We start from the raw sequence: 21,490 nt of genomic DNA, 5'->3' as shown, positions 1-21,490 counted from the left end.
TGAGGGTTGCGACTTTTTCGGCCTCCGTCAGTGGGTGTTGCACGTCGTTTCTCCAGCTGTGTGGGTCGATCTTTCAGTCCTGATGCTGGTAGAGCATCGATTTCTGCCACAAAGCCGGCAGTGCATCGTTTTCAGCCACGTCTCGGAAGGTGCGTTGATATTTTCCCTGCACGGTGGTCTGTGCATGGATTTTCAGTCTTGGTCTGCCAGCTTCACCTGTCAAGGCCCCGGGAACTGGATAGGGCACCACTTGGCTGGGCAGGAGTCTCAGCAGAGACTCTAGGTGCAGGCAGGAGAAGTCTTTGATGGTCCTGAGACTTCAACAACAGGAGACAAGCTCAGGACAAGCCCTTGGAGTTTTCTTCAGAAGCAGAAATGCACAACAAAGTCCAGTCTTTGCCCCCTTGCACAGGCAGAAGCAGCAACTGCATGATAGCTCCACAAAGCACAGTCATAGGCAGGGCAGCACTTCTCCTCTGCTCTTCAGCTCTTCTCTATGCAGAGGTTCCTCTTGATGTCCAGAAGTGATCTAAGGTCTGTGGTTTTGGGTGCCTCTTTTGTACACATTTCGGCCTTTGAAGTAGGCTTACTTCAAAGGAAAGTCTCTCATGTTTATGAAATCCTGCCTTGCCCAGGCCAGGCCCCAGACACACACCAGGGGGTTAGAGACTGCATTGTGTGAGGGTGGGCACCGCCTTTTCAGGTGTGAGGGAACACGCCTCCCCTACCTCCTAGCACAGATGGCTCATCAGGATATGCAGGCTACACCCAAGCTGCCTTTGTGTCACTGTCTAGAGAGAGGTCCAAACAGCCCAACTGTCACACTGACCCAGACAGGGAATCCACAAACAGGCAGAGTCACGGAATGGTTTAAGCAAGAAAATGCCCCCTTTCTAAAAGTGCCATTTTCAAACACACAATCAATATTACTAAAAGATGTATTTTTAAATTGTGAACTCAGAGACCCCAAACTCCAAATGTCTATCTGCTCCCAAAGGGAGCCCCCATGGTAACCTATGAGAGAGATAGGCCTTGCAACAGTGAAAAACAAATTTGGCAGTATTTCACTGTCAGGACATATAAAACACATTAGAATATGTCCTACTTTAAACATACAGTGCACCCTGCCCATGGGTCTACCTAGAGCCTACCTCAGGGGTGTCTTACATGTAAGAAAAGGGAAGGTTTAGGCCTGGCAAGTGGGTACACTTGCCAAGTCGAATTGGCAGTTAATATCTGCACACACAGACACTGCAGTGGCAGGTCTGAGCCATGTTTACAGGGCTACTAATGTGGGTGGCACAACCAGTGCTGCAGGCCCACTAGTATCATTTGATTTACAGGCCCTGGGCACCTCTAGTGCACTGTACTAGGGACTTACCAGTAAATCAAACATTCCAGTCATGGAAAACCAATTACATAAACATTTTATACAGGAGCACTTGCACTTAAGCACTGGATAGCAGTGGTAAAGTGCCCAGAGTAACAAAAACAGCAAAAACAGAGTCCAACACACATCAACAACCTGGGAAACAGAGGCAAAAAGTTAGGGGAGACCACGCCAAGGATAAAAAGTCTAACAATGGGGATCAAAGAGGACATGTACCCTGAAGTCCCTTCCTCCCCCTTCCACAAGCAAATGCATGCAACACTGCAGGGAGAGGACTCCACAAATATATACCTAAAATGGGTCTGACCCCATCAATGGGCCTATACTCCATCAGTAAAGCAGAAAAGAGAATGTAAATATCAAGCATGATATATTTTTTTAATGTTCAAAACTTCACATCAATTAGCCATCTCTCTCTCTCACACACACACACACACACATATCCACATACACACACTCAAACACATGCCCTCTCTCTCCCCTCTAACTAGTTGGAAAGCATATTAAGAAAAATGTTGAAAGTGTCTGGTTACATGGGTCTGGACTTCTGGAGCTACCCTCACCCGAATCACCAACGGCACCCAAGGACAACAAGCATTGACAAAGTCAATAAGTCTCACCTTTAAAAAATAAAGTATTATTTAAAAACAAGAAAAATACATTTTAATATTCATGAGGAAAATTGAACACTTTATAAATGTCATGGTTTCTTTTTCAAACAGTTTCCACTCCGGAAACAGAACATAATCTAAAAATAATAAGCAGTATCAGAATAAAAATGGAAAGCTTGCCAAGGCCTAATTTAGTTTCCACTGGATTCAGCCAGTTATGTTTCTGTTTTACTCAAGGGATGAGATCTATGGGCCTCCAGAAGAAATGTCATGCTAAGTACACCTTCTGACTCAGACACCAGCTAAGTGAACACAAAATATGGGCTTCCTCTCAGCAGCCTAAAAGACTTTGTGTGCCAGAGCTCATGTTTTTAAGCAATACATAAATCACAGGATATAAAGCAAAAAATACTCTTAAGTTCTCGTCGTCAGCCATGCCCCAGCAAAAATATCCATGATAAGAGGCGTATGGAGCACCACAGCAAAGGTGGGTTTTTGTGTGGGAAGCATCACATGAAGGAGAGAGCTGGAATCCCATTGAACTCTTGTGGAGTGCTGAAAGAAAAGGAACAAAAATTGTTCTCCAATTGTGAATTGGAAGGATACAAGTCAGCCAATCAACAGTATCATAAAGAGGCTATGTTCCAGGGAGGGACAATAATGGAAGGCAAGCCATTGGATAAGAAGTAAGGCATTTATAGTAAAAATAGAGTCAACCAATGATCAGCAATTGAAGACTGCAACCCCACTGTAAGTTCACAATAGGACTTTCACAACCAAACAGCTTGTGCTATCTGTTAGTCACAACCTAAAAATAACCTAACTTTTGCATGAATTCAAGGCCATCTCCATACCCCTAGAATAAATCGAGCACGGAAGCAGTGGGGATGTAAAGACTATATTAAAAAAAAAAAACAATTGTCTATGCCAGACATGGTTCAAAAAATAAACCTCCACAGTATAATCACAAATTTGGGCAAACACACAAGGAAAAGGAAGAGCTATATGCAACCCCAGACCTCCTCTATGCCAAAATGCCCATTGACCTTACATGCTTATCACTTAATCCCACATGGGCCTGGCCTGCACCCTTAGTTCAGATTCTACACTATTCAGCAACAAAGAAACAAAATGACATCAAAACAAAGGAAAGAAATTGGTGGTGACTCCCATCCCTCAAACATTTTGTAAAGTGATGCAGTTACTTGATTTCGCTCAAAAAACAAATGTAAAGAATCCAAGGATGGGTGATGCAGCAGGGATAGCAGACAAACAATGAATCATGCTTTCCCTCCAGAATAAAACTAAAAAATGACCAAGGACTCAATAAAGAACAGCTGTGCATCTTCAAGATAGAAAGAGAAAGCTGTTACTGTAAACACAGTAGCTTCAATCTGTATGGTACTTCCTCTGTCAGTAGAAAAATAATTAATTATAAAAAAAAAATCAATTTTGCTCAAAAATAAATACTTGAAAGGTCTGCCTGGGAAGAAAATTCAACGTGAAATAAATTTTCGAGTTGATTATTGGTGCCTTTTAAAAACAACAGCTGATCGCATTGGGTTCGTTTGCATTGTTCCCCTTCTCCAGCAAAATGGTTTTACTTCAACAAAACCTATTTTACGTGATGTGGCGTAACGGCGTTATCTTGAGCATTGCGTATCACATCGGTAATGTGAAATGCTGAAAATTATACTGAAAATTCAATTTTGCTCGACTTAATTTTGTACTGGTTAAGATTAATATATAAAACTCACCAATACTCGGGTTTAAAATGCTAATTTAGTCCACTGGAATTGGTTGTTATATATATAATAGATATAAGTGTACAAAAACTGTACTTTTTGTATGCAACGTTCACATCCTAATTCACTTGAGTAGTACTTTACACGTGAACATTCTGTCAGTGTTGCACTATTGCTGCATACACAATTTCAAGGTTATTTGAGGGAATGGGGAGCATTTCTGTGAGGAACCCCTGAAGATACAGATGAACATGTCACAGTTTGTAAATGTTTGGATTATATATTCTCATACATTCCGATTGTCGTAACTTTGCTGCTGTGGAAAGCAGGGGTATATGTCTTCCAAAGGAAGGAATGAAGTGGGAAGTTCCCCATACTTAATAACGTTGTAGGGAAAAGTGTTTCTCCACAGGAGATAATATTTCCTAGTAGGGAAAAGGTTAAGTGGTTCTACGTATATTTCAGTCACATTTATGCAAGTACATTTTTCGGTCTGGTTCTAAATTCCTATTCATGTTTTGTGTTTATGTGTACTTCATGGTTTATATGACTCTTTTCGATATAATGGGGTTCTCCGGTGATCATTTGTGTATCCCTAAAATTTTGGAAACTTGATATAAATGTGGGGTGACACAGCAGAACAATGATTGCCACTTTCAATCCTAAGCATTTGTGAATGAGGTCATAGTGTCAAAATCATGTTATACAGACTGTTACAGAGGAAACCATTTGTAACTGGTAAAGTGTAACTTCCAGGTGAGGTATTATTATACGGTTACCTTTAGATATAAACAAGAAGTCTTTAGTGAATTGAGTTTCAGTCAGTATATCAATTACTCCTCAATAATTCGCAGTATTTCGAAGTTGGCTACCATTCAAAAGCTGTGATAGAACGTTTTCAAATGTTCTCCTTTCCGCGAGTCGTGTGATTGCGTGACTTCACTATGTCCACTTGAAATTCAGTAGGCGACCTTAATAACTTTTTTAAGGTTACGGTTTATAGTTACTAAAAATTTATTCAGTCATACTTTGCACGTAATAAACCGAAACGGCAAGCCATTAAAAGAAAGCCTTTTTCGAAGCCAGAGTACATTTTCCAGGAAAAGTCCGCGAGACTATACTGCCCCTGCTACTGCTGCCGTCCTTTGAGGAACAGAATCATGCTGATTGAGGAAACCTGGAGAGAGTTGGCTGCTCCTTGCTCCCGTCCATAATTGCCCTGTAGACCATTTAATCATCCGTGTGCATGAAACAAAGACAGTTTTGTGCAGAACCGGAAGCAGAGGCATGTGCTTATCAAATACTTCCTAGTCATCGAGCGAAGACGGGGAACCTTCCCTCGACGTCTCCGCAGCCCTGCTGCTGTCAAGACAAGGAGCTGAAAGCAGACCAGCTTTTCCTGTTGTCACTGCCGTGCCCTCCCCGAACCTCTGTGTTATTGCAGTAAAGTATGTGCATCCGCGGTTTGGAAAGCTAGAGGGAGAAGATTAACCCTTTCTGTCTGCACGGTGCAGCTGTGGCGTAACAAAGGCCCCCGAAACCTCAGCAGTGCTGGGTGATGGGGTGAGAGGGGGGCAACCTCCAGGGGGCCCCTCAGCACAGCACATGGGCTGAGTTGGTCCGGAGGGGGGGGGGGGGCTCTGTTCTCTGTGTAGGGATGGTGCCTCCAGTTTCGTTGTGCAATTGCGGTGCAGTTACTCTTTTTCATACTTTCACTGCTAACAAAGCAAGAGTGTTTCATTTCTGGTATCTCGACAAAGTGAATAGATAAAAATTCAAACATTTCAGAATGTACAATAAAAAGAAGCCCCGTGATTTTGAACATAAAAGAAAGAGCAACATTATTTTTCAGTTGTGTTTGCAATTCCTTAAACTGATTTGGACATCTAAAACATAATTTATGTACTTGCCCCAGTGGCGCTGATCAGATATTTCAGCCTCACCTCAGTGTCAATGGTTTGATCAGGAACTGCAAGCCCGGTTTCATGAAAACTCAAAAAAAGGCAATCTGGCGCGGAAAAGCAAAGAGAACTGACAAATCTGATACAACATACTTACTAATTGCTTTGCAATATTAGCCTTTTGTTGAGATTTCAGACCCATTTCCTCCTGAATGTAGGCTGGCTGCCCAGCAGCTAAGAGGCAAGGCAGAAAACACAGTCATGCAAGGCCTGGCTTCTCGCCCCTGTGTCTAGGTAGACTTTATTTGCTGGCGAAGATACATTGTCACCAGAATAAAAGTTAATTGTTTGAGAAATATTTCTGGTGTTTTTTTCAACCCCCTCGTTGCAGTGCGTCCTTGACCCCTCCTCCCTAGGAATTTTAAGTCAGAAAACACTTAGTGCCTTCTAATGTGTGCCAATTAAAGTCAATTCATCGAATCAACTGCTTTCTGTTACCTGTTCTGTCAGGTAGAACAGTGGCTGCTTCCCGTGCCCTTTCCCAGGCTTTTACGCAGAGACCTTTACTGCCTGCAAACAGTGGGGACACCTGTTTTCCGAGGAGGGGAGGCCCGCACCTGAACTCTCAGGAATGGGCCCCTTATTGAGGAAAGGGTGCCGGATAAGGCAGCCTCTGTGATAGACAGCGGAAATTTGATAATGAAAGGAGATGCCTAATAGATTAATCTGGTGTGATTTGCCAAAACACGGGCCTTTCGGGAAGATTATCCACACTCGCAATAGGGAGCCCTTTGTCTTGCAAAAGTCCCCACTTATCATTGTATTCTTTATCGCAATAAGAAACATAATGGCGTACTTGTTTACACGCATGACAGGTATATTCAGAGCTCAGCTTAAGAACTGTGAACTCCTTTTCATTTGAAAGGCTTCCAGAAGGCTGGTTATTAGCTCAAGGGGGAACAAGCAGTTGGACACATAAAATGTAAATCTGCCTTGCTTAGTTTGGCAAAAAATGATGTTATTTCATCCTCTGGGAAAATGTTTTACTTCCTGCTCAAATACGTTTGGAAGAGAATCATAAGCTTGTTGGAAGGCATGATATGTAAATGTACGTATTTTTCTACTGTTAAGTGGTATGTCTACAGAAACGTAGTTGTTCAGAGTAAGGGTTGCTTTCTTAGCAACATTAATTATTTTATTAGTTTGCTTCCATTACTTTTATTCTACCCAATTCATACTTACAGACTGAGCAGCTGAGTTAAAAATAATAATCACGATGTAGTGGAACTTGAGGTGCCCAGGTAACATAGCCGCCTGGGTTTGTTTTTCAATGCCTAAAGCTTAACATTAAAGAGCAGCTTAGGCGCAGTGGTCCTGTTTTTAGAAAATAAACAAGACATTACTTTTGTGCCCACCTTAATAAAGTCTGTTTCATCGAGCTCCTTTCATGAACATGTTGCATACTTGTTAAACTTTTCTTATAAAGGGTAGAATTAAACATGATTCCATCGAAGAACGTTCTTGTGATCAATAAGCCACAGAGAGAGTAATTGAATAAAGTTGCGTCATGCTGTTTGATAGCGCATCTTTTTACACGTCCTAAAGTGTATCAGATGTTAGTTAATGCATGACACTGAAGACTGCACATATTGTTTAAGTACTTTGAAATAGCTCACCCAATGGGTTCTACACATGCCAAAGTGTGTCTTGTGCACAAAACCTCTGTCTATAAATCCACCATACATCGCATGTGGTCGTGGCCTGTGGGCACTTCACTCGGGGCATTGCTACCACATCTGAACTCAGGAAATTAGCCATGCCTATGACACACAAAGCATGGCCTAACGGAGGCAATAACTTGCAAAGGGATGTTGTCTTTCATCCCAAACACAGACATTATACAGAAGAAAACAACACGTCTCCATTTACAACCATGTTTGAACTATGACCCCACTTGGATAGGGGTAAGCTCAAAGGATGAGTACCAGCAAAACAACAATTCAGTTTATTTTACGTTTGACATGTTGTTATAAGAGGCAGTGTTATGTGCAGAGTATAATATACTTTGCTCCTTTTGAACGCTTTGCATGAGCTAATGTTCCGTGTGAAGTACTGCCCAGTACCACTACTTGTGAATGCACGGCCTTTGGATGGATAGAAAAGGAAGTAGGTGACTATTGGGTGCTTCATATGTCTTGCTTAGTTTGCTATATCGTAGATTAAATTAGCTAGGTGATTTGTACATTGTTATAGAGTACAGCATGGAGCCATAAAACGAGGATCAGAAATTCTTATTTTGTAAAAGATGCTAAATATTTCCCTTAATTCAGTGGTTCCCAACCTGTGGTCCGGGGACCCCTGGGGGTCCGCGAAGCCTTCTCAGGGGGTCCGCGAGAGCCTAGAAAATTTAAAAATAATAACAAATATTTACAAATTAGGTCCCCAGCTTCCAGTAATGGCTCAGGCAGGGGTCCCCGGATTCCCATGATGATTCAGTGGGGGTCCCCGTGTTCCATTAATGGGGGTCCACAGAAATCAAAAGGTTGGGAACCACTGCCTTAATTGATATGTTGTCTCTCTGATGTTTCGGATATTCTGTGACAGTTCTTGCACTCAACTCATGTAAGACTTTTCTCACACCTTATCTGTCTCATTGGAGAACGTTTGGCATGTTAATTTCAGATTTATATCCTTGTTTGTTTGTTTTAGAAGTATGATTTATCAAGTGTTCTAGTTACATACTAGACACAGTACTCTTTAGAGTACATACAAGGATGTTGCAAGTCACTAAGGAGTTTCACTGTCATATAGAGAACTGAGGCCTCATGAGGAGTATCTTTATTTTGGTTAAGGAAATCAGCGGGCGGTTGCAATACTGCTATTAATGTAAAATTTGAGATAATTTTTACTATAATTTGTGGAGTACTATGTTCACTTTACCCACGCTCTTGAAAAATCCTCTCTACCCTTATTTATTTCGTGCTATATTTTTCTAGACAGGTGCCCAATTTTCTTCCTTTCCTGCTTTTTAGCTTCTCATTCTTCCAACCATATCCGTTAAATGCATTTGATTTTTCTGAGACCAGCGTTACATTCTTGTTTTATTCAGCATCCGGGCTCTATACATACATTCTGGATTTGTCCAGCATCCACTTTCTTTCAGGGAGCATGACTAAAAGATGAATTTTGGAGCCAAAACACTGTCAGTATGCACAAGAAGTAGGAACTGGTAGTTTTGAACAAACCGATTTATCACACCTTTTCTGAGTGATGGTGGTTGCCCAGGTTGCAAGTCAAAATAACATAGACAGAAATATCATCTGACATAAAGGTATGAATTCTTTACCTTAGAGGCTTTACCCCGTAGGACGTTGCCTTGCAGGTAAGTACCATGCATGCCCCCTTTTTGGTACTTTACCCCACAGTACTTTACCAGGCTGGTAAGTTTTGTTTTTTTAATACATAAATATGTAAAAAAAAAAAAATAAGGGTTAAGGGAGGGTTAAGGATTAAGGCATCGGTAAGGGTAATGGAGGTTAGATGTAAAGGATGGTAAGGTATTAGGGTTTAGGAGCAAGTAGAGGGAATGGTAGGTAGGGTTTTATTTTAGGATTCAAAGATGGGTCAACCTAAATGAAGGGAATGTTTTTTAGGGTTCAGGAGCAGATAGAGGTAAATTAGGTAAGGGTATTTTAGGATTGAAGGGGGAAAGGTAAGATGGTAATGGTTATTCTAGAGTTTGGGATGGATAGAGGTAAAGGGCAGTATGGGTTTTAGAGTGCAAGGGTGGGTCGCGGTAAAGGGAGAAGGTTTTTTTTTTTAGGGTTCAGGTAGGTAGAGGTAATGGGAGGTAAAGCTTTTTTGGGGTTCAGGAGAAGGTAGAGGTAAAGGGGGTAAGCATTTTTTTTTAAAGTGCAGGGGTAGGTACAAGTAAAGGGGCAAAGTGTTTTTTAGGGTTCAGAGACAGGTAGAAGTAAGGGGCAGGGTTTTTAGGTTTTGGGGAGAGTAGAGGTAAGGGGTAAAGGGTTGCTAGGGTTTCATTGGAGCATAGAGGAAAATAGAGGCTAGTGGATTAAAAAAAATATAAAGAGGGTGTTGGTGAGTTGGTGAGGATATAAGTTTGTGTGTGTGTGTGTGTGTGTGTGTATACACAGCAATGGACAGCTTAATTTACATTTAAAAAATAAAGAGAAGCGGAATCCCACTGAAAAAAACAAAGGTTAAAGTGATGTTATAGTTATGAAGTGTAAAAATATCTTACTTTACATTACAAAAAATAGAAATTCACTGAAAGAAACACAGGTTATAGGACCATTAGAGTTAGGTGAAAATGTGAGGTAAACAACAAAACCACTTATATTCACAACTTATAATTATCTCAAGTAATTATAACCTGTGTCCTGAAGTAAGTATAACTCAACCTCTTGCCATGCACTTCTAATTACCTTACATATTGCATCACTCATGTTATATGACACTATTGATTAAATCAATACAACATCTGGAATGACATTATTGCTGACAACACTGTGTGTGTGTATATATATATATATATATATATGTACATATAATATATATTCACTTAAAAAAAACAAAAGTTACAGTGACATTATACTTAGGTTCTGAATTTACTTGCACAAAACCAGAGAAATTCAGCAGTTATCGTTAGAGTAACTAGAACTCGCGCCCTAAGGTAACTATAACTTTCCCCCGCCATGCACAGCTGTCTGTGCAATAATGTTACTGCAGATGTTACAGTGACATCATCAATGATGTTATAAAAAATGTCATGTGTGCTGAATTTTGTGGGGTAATTAGCAGTGCATGGCGAGGGTGCGAGTTATAGTTACCCTCAGGCAGAGGTCTTCAAAATGTGGGGCGTGCCCCCCTGAGGGGCCATGGCAGTGTTCCCAGGGGTGCGCAAATGTCTCTGTAAAATCTTGGAAATAAAAATAGCGTGGAAGTACTAAATCATTTATAGACAGTGTTTCCAGGCTGCTTCATTTACAAGCAGCAGCTAAAGTGCATGTCAGAGTCAACTATGTGATTTGAAGAGAACAACATTTTCTGTAACTGTTTTATTCTGTGTTTTGTCAACTGTAAGTAACTGCAGTTAAAATAACGCATACCTTAAATTACAAATATTTTCAATTTAATATTTATGAAACCTCAATCAGTGAAACCAATCACTACAGATGTCTGTGTGTGGGGCCTAAGAGTCACATAATTGAATCCTGGTGGGCGCAGTGAGGAAAAGGAGCTTGTGTATATATTGTGCTATCAGGTCTCAGCTTATAGCAGAAAGCACTTGCATGTGAATATGTAAATCATCATTTTAAAACGGTATTATACACAGTATAAGATAGGCTGCTGTAGAATAGTTTAGTCAGAGCCACTGGATTTATGTGGCAGGGAAGCACCAAATTATGCAGTAGGGCTGGCAAAATTATGCACACAGAAAAGGCAAATTATGCAGCATGTGACTTTTTTATATTGTTACTTCATTATTTTGTGCTTTTTTACAAATGGTAATACTATTTGGGCAAAGCTGGTACCACAATAGAACCAGTTTAACAACCAGATACATTAATAAGCTAATGAAAGGTGACCAGTTAACCTTTGTGAAGGACCTTCCACTGCTTAGGAACACTTCACCATATTTTAGCAACTTTTTATCCCGTTTGAGCTGGAAATAATTTTTCTTTCTAAAGTCTGGTAGATTCATAATTATATCGAAAAAGCCACAGAATTGCATAATTCCAGTGGCTCTGGGTTTAGTGTTTAGGATAAAACAAGGCCTTTCAAAGCATATATTTAGTAATAGCTAATCGGTCTGTTCCTAGTGCAAGTATTTTTATAAGTATCCATTAAAAGGACACTTTCCAGACTGCAACACCCTTATTTCACTTGTCATCATGAAACTTCAAGTAACCCCATCAAATAAGGCTTATACAGGTTCCCAAGCAGTTCTTACATTTGGTGATTAACCAACTGCACACATTTATATTTCTTTCAGGTAGCTGGCATCTTGGTCTCTGACCTGCCCTCGGCCTCACAACACATGAGAGTCCCACCACCTCCCCTTTCCTTTTTACCCAGAGGCAGCACAAGTTCCACATTAACTATTAAGTGATTTTTTTTTTTTTAACAAAATGTATGGGAACTGGTTTTGTGAAATTAAAAGGACATAGGCATATCTGTCCCCACAGATCCTGCCCACTTCGACATGGGGATGTCTTTTCAGTTAAGTTGAAGGGTGGCCTGCAGGGTCACATTCAGAAGCAGAGTCCTGATCATCCAGACCTCTGAGGCTTCAGAGTAATGGCCCGATTGGTGCTGCAGGTGCTGTGGCACTGAGACAATTTTTGTTTTCGTGTGATTTTTTGCTCTTTTATACAGCTCACATTTAGTGAAGCATTTGATCTATAGAAAAATATTCCTGAAATTATCTCATACTCCCAATTCCCTGTGTTTAATTTTTCCATTTCTGCTTCCCCAAGTCTTGCCATAAAGTTTTGGAGGGAGCCCAGGTTGTAAACATTTTTTCTAAGGGAGGACTCAGAGCAAAAAAGTTTGAAGACCTCTGCGTTAGGGTGTCCAGCCTCCTGCCAGGGCCTGGACCAACCCCTGTAACCACCCAAACCTGCGCACGGACTTCAGCCATGCGCAACAGGGGTTGGTCGGAGGGCCTGGCCTCTAGCCAGGCCTTGGATCCAACCCTTCTAGCTACCCAATCCCACACTGTGCATGGCCTTCGGCCGTTCACAGCAGGAGTTGGTTGTAGGGTCTGGCTTCTGGCCAGGCCCTGCAGCCAAACCCTATAACCATCCAACCCTGTGCTGTGCAGGCCTTTGGCCCCCTCCACAGGGCCAATCTTGACACTGGAGAGCCGATCACTGGGAACGGCTGTGTGACCTACATACCCCCCCAGAGCACCCAGTCACATTGTTGGAGACTGCAGATGGAAACCCCTCTCATTATACATATTTAAAGCCCCAGGGAGGTAGCAGTTCCTGGGGCTGCAGGGGCCTAGGGCCCCCCCTCACATTAGTTACACTTAACGCACTGGGGAGGTGGTGTTCTCTAGGGCTGTGGCTCCCCGCATTAATTAACTTTAAAGACCCGGGCAGCTGGCAGTGTCCAGTGCCGCAGAAGGGGCCAGGTGACCCCCCCCTCATTAACAATAGTAATGCCCCTGGGACCTGGCCCACCTGGGGCCTTCAGATTTAAAAAGCATGGGAGACCCCAATTGTTTTTTTAACATTTTTGTGCCACAAATTTGTCGCAAATTTGCAGCAACGTTTTTAAAAAAAGTGTTTTTTTCGTGGAACTAAGGGGTGAGGGTGTCCCTACCCTGGGCCCTTGTCTTATTTTTTAACTTGTGAATAAGTCCCTAGATCACTGCCAATAACTCCTGGTTGAAGTGTTGGCAGCCAATCAGAGCTGTTCATTTCCCTGCATGAGTTTGTTATTATTTGTGAATTCCTTGTGCCGCTAAATACCTATATTTCTTTTTGTTTTAATATCTCAAAAACAACTGAACTGATTTACACCAAGCAAGAAAAAGGCTTATTTCTGGACCAAAAGCTACCTTTCTGGCAAATTTGTTGTAGTCATGTTCACAATCCCTATGGGAATTAACATGGGAAACTTTTTTGACCCCCTCCTTTTTTTCTGCCCTCACTTGACGCATCACCTCGAAACTTCCCATGTACAACAAGATTCTCTGGAACACTATTTATGGAAAATTTGGTAAAGATTCGTCAAACGGCACCAAAGATATAGGCAAGTAAACAAAAACAATGTTCTATGGAAACCTTGTCCTAACTATAACTACCTACTGTATTGGCAACCACCACTAAGTTTCTAATATATATATATTCCTAACTACAACCATGGTTTAAGCTTTGCTTTTCATTTTTTTTTAACCATTTTCCATTGAGTGTATATATATATATGTGTGTGTGTGTGTGTGTATATATGTATATATATATATATATATATATATATATATATATATATATATATATATATATACTCAATGGAAAAAACAAAGGTTAAACCCTGGTTATAGATAGGAAACCTTTATTTATCCTTTCTATACAAATCAAAAGCAAACTAAACAAATATTAGAAATTCTTAAGTTACTGTGGGTATTATCTACATGCACTGACTATACTTTTTTATGTTTCCATCGTTTATACCATCTGAAATTATAGCATTTACAACAATGCTTATGACATCACAAATCACATTATTGGTGAGAGCACACTGCATGGTAGAGTGGTGAGGTATAGTTAGTGTAGCTACCAAGTATATAGTTGACAGCAACCAGGTTCAATACAATGTGTATGGAGGTGCACAAGTCATAATAATTTGAAGGTGTTGCATAAATTATACATTTAAGCTATCACTTTAGAATGTGTGTTGTCCATCAAAAAGCCAAGCCTTGCATTTTTTTCGGAACTCTGTCAGGGAGAGTGTTGTTCAAAGGTTTAGACGTGTATCGGTAGGGAGTTCCAGGTCTTGGCGGTAGTGTAGGAGAATGAATGGCCTCCAGTGCAGCTGAGGCGGATGCAGGGGAGGTGTGCGAAAGCCAGTGATACGGAACACAGGTGTCTTTCGGCCTGGTGAAAGTTCAGCCTGAGGTTGATGTAAGATGGCACTTGATTGTGTAGTGCCTTGTAGTCATGCGTGAGGATCTTGAACTGACATCTCTTCTGGATGGGGAGCCAGTGGAGGTGTCTGAGGTTGGGGGATGGTGTGAGCCCATTTGGGTAGGTCCAGGATGAGTCTGGCTGCGGTGTTCTTTATGGTCTGGAGTTTTCTGATGAGTAGGGTGGGTAGTCTGGTATTGAGAGCAGTGCAGTAGCCAAGGCAGCTGGAGAGGAGGGCCTGTGTGGTGGTTTTTCTTGTCTCAATGGGGATCAATCTGAAGATCTTGCGTAGTATGCAACTGATGTAGAAGCATGAGGAGGTGACTGTGTTGATTTGTTGTTTCATTGTGAATTGGCTGTTGAGGATGATGCCAAGGTTTTGCCCCTGGGTTATCGGTGTGAGTCTGGGTCCAAGTTCTGGTGGCCACCAGTTGTGTTCCCATATGGAGGAGTTCATATCAAAGATCAGTACTTCTTTTTTGTCGGAGTTAAGCTTCAGGCAGCTATCTCTCATCCATTTGGTTACCCCTGTCATGGCGCTGCGGAAGTTGGTTTTGGTGTTGGTTGAGTCCTCAGCGAGGGAGAGGAGGAGCTGATTGTCATCAGCATACGAGATTATGTTGAGGTCATGGGATCTGATGATGTATGCGAAGGGGGTCATGTAAATGTCAACTGAGTGGGGCTGAGGGAGGATCCTTCGGGTATGCTGCTGGTGATTTCCTTGGGAGCAGAGAAGAAGGGAGGCAGTTGGATGCTCTGTGTTCCTCCTGGTAAAAAGGAGGTGATCTACTTGAGGGTGTTTTGCTATGTGCTGATGGTGTGTAGTCTGTTGATGAGGGTATGGTGGGAGACGGAATCAAATACCGCGGAGAAGTTGAGGAGAATCAGGGCCGTGGTTCTCTGCATTTGAGGAGGGCTCTGTTGTCATCTGTGGCAGCAATAAGCACAACCTCAGTGCTATGTTTTGTATGGGATCCAGATTGTGATGGGTCAAGAAGTTGGTTGAATTCCAGATATTCAGTGAGTTGTCTGTTGATAGCCTTCTCGAGTACTTTGGTGAGGAAAGGGAGTAGGGAGATCGATCAGTAGTTTTTGAGGTCGCTGGGGTTGGCAGAGGGCTTTTTCATAGGGGGTCTGACCTTCATGTGTTTCCATTCATCTGGGAAAGCTGCTGTGGTGATGGAGGTGTTGAGGATGTTGGTGAGTTCTGTGCTGATGGGGTTGATGTCAAGGTGGAAGAGGCAGGGGGTCGGCAGAAGCCTCAGAGTCGATTGACAACATGATGGTCAGGGTTGGCTGTGTGGTTAGTGGGGACCAGGTGGTGAGCATTTGGTGGATATTTCCTGGTTGCTTGTGGTTGTTGAGACTGAGGGCAGAGGGCTAGGGGTCAAAGTTGTTGTAGATTGTGATTATCTTGTTGTGGTAGTAGTCCAAGAGGGAGTCACAGACTTCTTGGGAGAGGTGGATGGAGTTATGTGTGGTGGGAAGATTGGTGGAATTCTTGACAATCTTCAACAGTTTCTTTGTGTGATTGGCCACAGAGTTGATGAGGTTGATGATGGTTGCTCTCTTGGCTTCCTTGATTTCCTGGTGGTGTTTGCTGAGGGCTGCTTTGTAGGTGGCTCTATCAGAGGCGTCTTTGGAGGCTTGCCATCGCTTCTCGTAGTGGTACCAACTGCGCTTGGTGGTTCTGAGCTTTGATGGGTTTGGCTGATTTCAAAGGGGCAACTTTGTCTGTGCAGTTGATGATCTAGATAACGAAGTTCTGGATGGCCTGGTTGAGATCTGCAGAGGTTGCAAGTTGTGAAGTGCTGAGGGTTTGGGTCCATTGCACTTTAGTACTTTTACCCCATCTGCGGTGGGTGGTCTTGTGGGCGATGGTGGATGCATGTTGATATCTGCCAGAGAAGGTAAAGTGGACAATGGCGCAGTTGGTCCAGGTGAGCTCTGTGGTGTGGATGAACTTGATTCTGTTCCTGGAGGAGAAGATGACGTCAAGTGTGTGTCAGGCTTTGTGAATGAGTGCAGTGACTAGTTGGGTGAGGCCAATGTAGTTGAGGCTCTGTAAGAGGATGGCCGTTTTGGCATCTTTGGCATTGTCAAAGTGGAAGTTGAGATCGCCGAGCAGAATGTAGTGCTTAATAATCTGTGGCCAGGGGGGCAATGAGGTTGGAGATGGCGTCGCAGAAAACTGGTCGGGGTCCTGGTGGTCTGAAGGTGAGGATGCCTCTTAACGTGGTCTTGGGGTCTGTATGGAGTTGGAAGTTGAGGTGTTCCATGAGGGGTATGGAGTCATTGATGGTGATGGTGTATCGAATGGTGTCCCTGAAGATTATGGTGATGCCTCCACTGTGTTTGTTTGCACAGTCTCTGTGTATTATCTTGTAGCTGGGAGGTGGAGACGGCGATGCCGGAGTTTGTGGTGGGGCTGAGCCATGTTTCTGTGATGAACAGCACATCAAGGGCGAGGGTGCCGATCGTGTCCCAGACCTCTATGGAGTATCTGTAGAGGGAACAGTTGTTTATCAGGATGCATTGGAGAGGTGTCGAGGCGAGTATGAACTCGCTTTTGCAGGATCTGGTGCAGGCTGGAGGTCTTGTGCCACAGACGAAGCTGCTGTGGTGACAGATGAAGGGTCCATTGGTTGAGCACCGGAAGGTACTGAAGCAGTTATTGTTATGGCATCCTAGGTCTAGGAGGTCCTTGTCGATGTAGTAGTGCATGGTGTGAGGACCAGGAAGGTCGCAGCCAGGCTTGCCTTTGGCACCTCAGCAGTGCGGCCGTGCAGCTGCTTCCGTAAGTAGGCCTGGTTGGTGGGCAGAGCTGTGTGGGAGATGGGGGAGCAGTGAAAAAGGCAGGAGCAGGGAAAAGCAGGAAATGGTGACTGTGCCGAAGCCAACAAATTACCAACTTAAGCTTAACTATTGCTAAGTGCACCAAAATAAACCGAAAACCAGAGAACAAAAGAAATGAGGAAAAAGGGAATTGCAATCAGGAGAGACCTTTAGCACGGCGGGCAAAGCAGCAGGATTGAGCTGGGGGCTTGGAGACTGGGAGCAAAGTCCCGGTATTGAGGAGCCAGGTGGGGGAGCGGGACAGAGACCAGAGGTCATACAGTAGAGTAGAGGAGAGTGTCGTACAGTGAAGTGTCATAGAATGGAGTGCAGTAAATTATCATGGAGTGAAGTTGCATGTTGTACAGTACAGTAGCATGGGGTGCAGTAGAGTGGAAGGCATAGCATAGACTCAAGTAAACTTTCATAAATTGGAATGCCTTCTTTTACATTACACTGAATTGGTGTGTTGTAGAGTCTTTGAAAATGTTGTTCAATGGAGTAGAGCGTTATATAGTGGAGTGTAGGGGCATAGCGTGGAGTAGAGGGTTATGTAGGGTAGTGTAGGACCAAGAGTGAAGTACAGTATAATATAACAGCACAGAGTGTAGTAGAGCCTTGTATCGTGGAGATGCATAGAATGGAGTAGAGTGTTGTAGAGTGGAACATTGTAGAGTGGAGTATTGTACAGTCATGTAAAGTGAGGTAAAGTGTCATGCAGTGGAGGTGTTCAGTGAGGTAAAGTGTCATGCAGTGGAGGACAATGGATTGGAGTCCAGTATAGTGGAGTACCATTTGGTAGAGTGACATGGAGTAGAGTACAGTAGACTGGTCTAGCATACAGTTGAGCAAACTGTTGTAGAGTTGAATGATTTTTCGTACAGTGGAGTGGACTTGCATATTGTAGAGTGGAAAGTATCATAGACTGGAGTTGAATATAGTGTAAAAGAGTGGATGACAATGTTGCATGGTGGAGTGGCATGGAGTAGAGTGCAGTAAAGTATGGTGGAGTGGAGTGGCATAGGCTGTCATGGAGTTAAGTGGCATAGAGTAGTGTACAGTGGAGTGGTGTAGAGTGCAGTAATGGAGTACAGTGGAGTAAAGGGGAGTAGTGTGTCATAGAGAAGATGATAATAAAGTGGGGTAGAGCAGCTTAGAGGGAATTGTGTAGAGTGTTGTGAAGGGGTGCAGCATGTTGTAAAGTGGCATATAGCAAAGTACAGTGCTGTAGACTTGTATTGACAGGAGTACACTGTTGTCCAGTGGAGTACTATAGAGTGGAGTATAGTGTGGTAGAGAGGAGGGGTGTATATCTTTGTGTGGATTACAGTGTTGTTGAGCGGAGCATAATAGCAGGGCATGGAGTGGAGATGGGTAGAGTGAAGGGGTGTACAGTGGAAAAGCAAACAGTACAGAGGTGTAGAGAAGAGTGAGGTAGAGTGGAGTGTCAGAGTGGAATAGTGTAGAATGGTGTGGCGTGCATTGGAATAGCGAAGAGTTGAGTGGGGTACAGTGGAGCGGTGTAGAGTGGAGTAGCATTTGGTAGAGTGGTGTACAGTGGAATAGCATAGAGTGGTGTGCCGTACATTGGAGTGCCATTGAGTGTAGTGGCATAGAGTGGAATAGCAGAGAGTGCAGTGGCATAGAATGGAGTTGTGTACAGTGAAAAGCATAGCATGGAGTAGTGTACAGTGGAGTGGCATAGACTGGAGTGTTGTAGAATAGAGTGGGGTGGAGGGTAACAGCATGCAGTGAAGTGGTGTACAGTTGATTAGTGTAGAGTGGAGTGGTGTATAGTGGAGTGGCATAGAGTGCAGTGTGGTAATTTAAATAGATGTGTGAAAGTGTGTGAACAGATGTAGATGTATTGTGACAGGAATATAGATTCTGGTATGCAAATGCTAATTTTTGGTAGTAGGTGTAAATATTTTAAGCGGTGTTAAAGTTATTAGTGTCAAAATAGTTATATATTGTGCTGCACTACACATAAGTAAATTTATGGTATACCATGTTACATGACAATAAAAAGGCAATATGTGATTGGCTAATAGATGGCTTTACAAATAGGTAGAGAAATCTATTTAAAGTTTTTTCTACATATTTTTATTCCTAAACATTTTCTTAGAATGTTTAAGGTATGGCAGCAGTGCAGTATAAGTTATTATCATTCAAAACAGGTCACGGTGAGCAACCTGCACATCCTGCTAAAGATAGTTACAGAAATCACAAATCAACATTCCTCAATGTACACACCTGTTCCTAGTCCCATTGTCTACCTGCTGGTATATTCCCTCTGCCCTCCCCCTACTCCTGCCATGCCCAATAGCAGAAGGTAACCCTGCCTATTGTGTCCATACACCGGGAACACAATTGTCCGGAATCATTTCTTGAGTAGGGCTGTCCCTTACTGCTTCACTCACTTCCACATCAGCAGTAACAATTAAAATAGTGAACTCGCCCTGTGATTATCAGTGAAAAAGGTTTAGCACCTTTCACCTCAAAGGGAGGACCTGACCAGGCTGTCCCCCGCTTAAGTGTAGCACTAACGGCCACCATTTGGCCTCAAAAGCTAGATAGGATCCTTGCATGTTGCTAACTAACCACTCCATAGCTAAAAATGCCCACAGTCTCTGGTACCAGTGCATGAGTAGCAGGCAGTTCGGTTTCTTCCAGTGGTGGGCTATGGTTACTTTAGCTGCACCCAGGCATTGAAAGCACATATGTCACTCATCTTTTGACAAGTGCATTAGCAGTAGGGGCTTAAGCCAAAGAGCATTACCTTGGGCATGACAGGAATAAGGAAGGTTAGGACTTTCTGAAGAAGTTTAGAGACCTCGTCCCAAAATGCCCAAAGGATGGGCATTCCCACCATATAGACATATAGAAAGTACTTCACCTGTGTGCACATTCCTTCCAACGCTTAGGGGAGAAAATGTGATACATTTGATGCAGCCTATGGGGAGTCTAGTGCCAGTCGCACCACACCATATAGTGAATCACCCATCCTAAAAGAGAGGCACATGAGGAGTGAATGTCCTGTTGTAGCTTACTTCTTCCTTTTTGCATCACATGTGATCCCAAAGCCCTTTCCCACTCCATTATGTTTCCATGATTGGTGGGTATTGTGTGTCAGGAGTTTGTACAGAGTCTAGATAGTGCCCTGTGTGCCTACAAGTTTAAGGAATTGTATTTGTGCGGTTTTGCCTCTCATGACTCCTGAGTGGGTAAGAGTTACCCTGTTTCTAATTTGGGCATCATGCAGTCGCTCTGTTTCAGGGAGGCTGTTTGTTTGCATTGCTGAAAGGTCTTCACTGTCTAGGCATCAAAAATGTCTACAATAATTTTACACCCCCCCCCTGTCTCCAGTGCAGAAAGGTGTGCCATCTACTGCAGGTGCAAATACTTGACTCTAGTGAATGGGAGTATATGGTGATGGGTAAGATACCAGCCTCCGGGCACTCACATATTTATCCCATACTCAGGGTTGTGGCTACAGGTATGCTAAGCTAGACATGAAGGGGTTGAAGGCATTTTTCCAACAACACCAAGCCCCAAGGAGGTAATTGGACTATGGTATGGTCCATCTGCAGCCAGTTCTTCTCTGAGAGCGTGGTGGACCAGTCCATTACTGATCTGAGTTGTGCCACTGCATATAGTGAGGAATGCTAGGGACTGCCAATCCCCCATTTGCTCTCAGTTGTGTCATCAGTGTCAGTGGGAGTCCTGCAGATTTGCCCTTGCCCTACCACATGAAAACCATTAGTTTGTGTTGAATATGTTTCAGGAATGTGGGTTTTAGACACACCAGAAGAGCTTGGAAAAGTTAGAGTAGGCATGGGGGTACATTAATTTTGATTGAGTTGATGCAACTGAGCCAAAAGAGCATCGCACTTCCCAAAATGTGAAGATCATTGCATAGCTGTGAGTAATGGAGGGAGTTGGCTGCGGACAGGCCTCTCACTGACCACATAAGGTGTACTCGTAGTTATTTAATTGAGGCTTTGGCCCACTTAAACTAGAAGTGCAATGAAAAAACCCTTCTTCCTCAGGAGTAAGACTCGATTGAGAATTTCAGATTTGTTGTATTTAAACATTTAGCCAGAAACCTTCTCAAGGGCCTCAAGGACTGCTACCGCCACTGGAATCAATGTATCTGGAGAGCCCAAGGTCAGAAGGACATCATTTGCAAAGAGGGAGATACAAAACTCCCTTTGTCTGAATGTAACCCTGTTAATGGAGTCACTCTGATGTATGAGGCATGCCAGAGGCTCTATGAAAAAGGAGTGGTGATAGGGGACAGCCATGCCAGGTGCCTCTAGTTAGTTTGAAGGGTCAGGAAACATAGCCATTC

At 43.0% G+C, this 21,490-nt stretch overlaps 1 long non-coding RNA gene across 1 annotated transcript in view; it reads left to right on the top strand.

Moving 5' to 3' along the window:
• Nucleotides 1-5,060: 5,060 nt before the first annotated feature.
• The window catches only part of LOC138273923 (uncharacterized), a 344,769-nt gene continuing 328,339 nt past the window's right edge, over nt 5,061-21,490 (top strand). The window contains exon 1 of the long non-coding RNA XR_011200301.1: nt 5,061-5,194. This is a non-coding gene — a long non-coding RNA (uncharacterized lncRNA). The remainder of the gene's footprint in view (nt 5,195-21,490) is intronic.

The sequence above is a fragment of the Pleurodeles waltl genome, chromosome 2_2, assembly GCF_031143425.1.
Source record: "Pleurodeles waltl isolate 20211129_DDA chromosome 2_2, aPleWal1.hap1.20221129, whole genome shotgun sequence".
NCBI classification, from domain to species: Eukaryota; Metazoa; Chordata; class Amphibia; order Caudata; family Salamandridae; genus Pleurodeles; species Pleurodeles waltl.
Note: the sequence above shows the minus strand (reverse complement) of the source record. Positions and strands in the feature narration are given on the sequence as shown.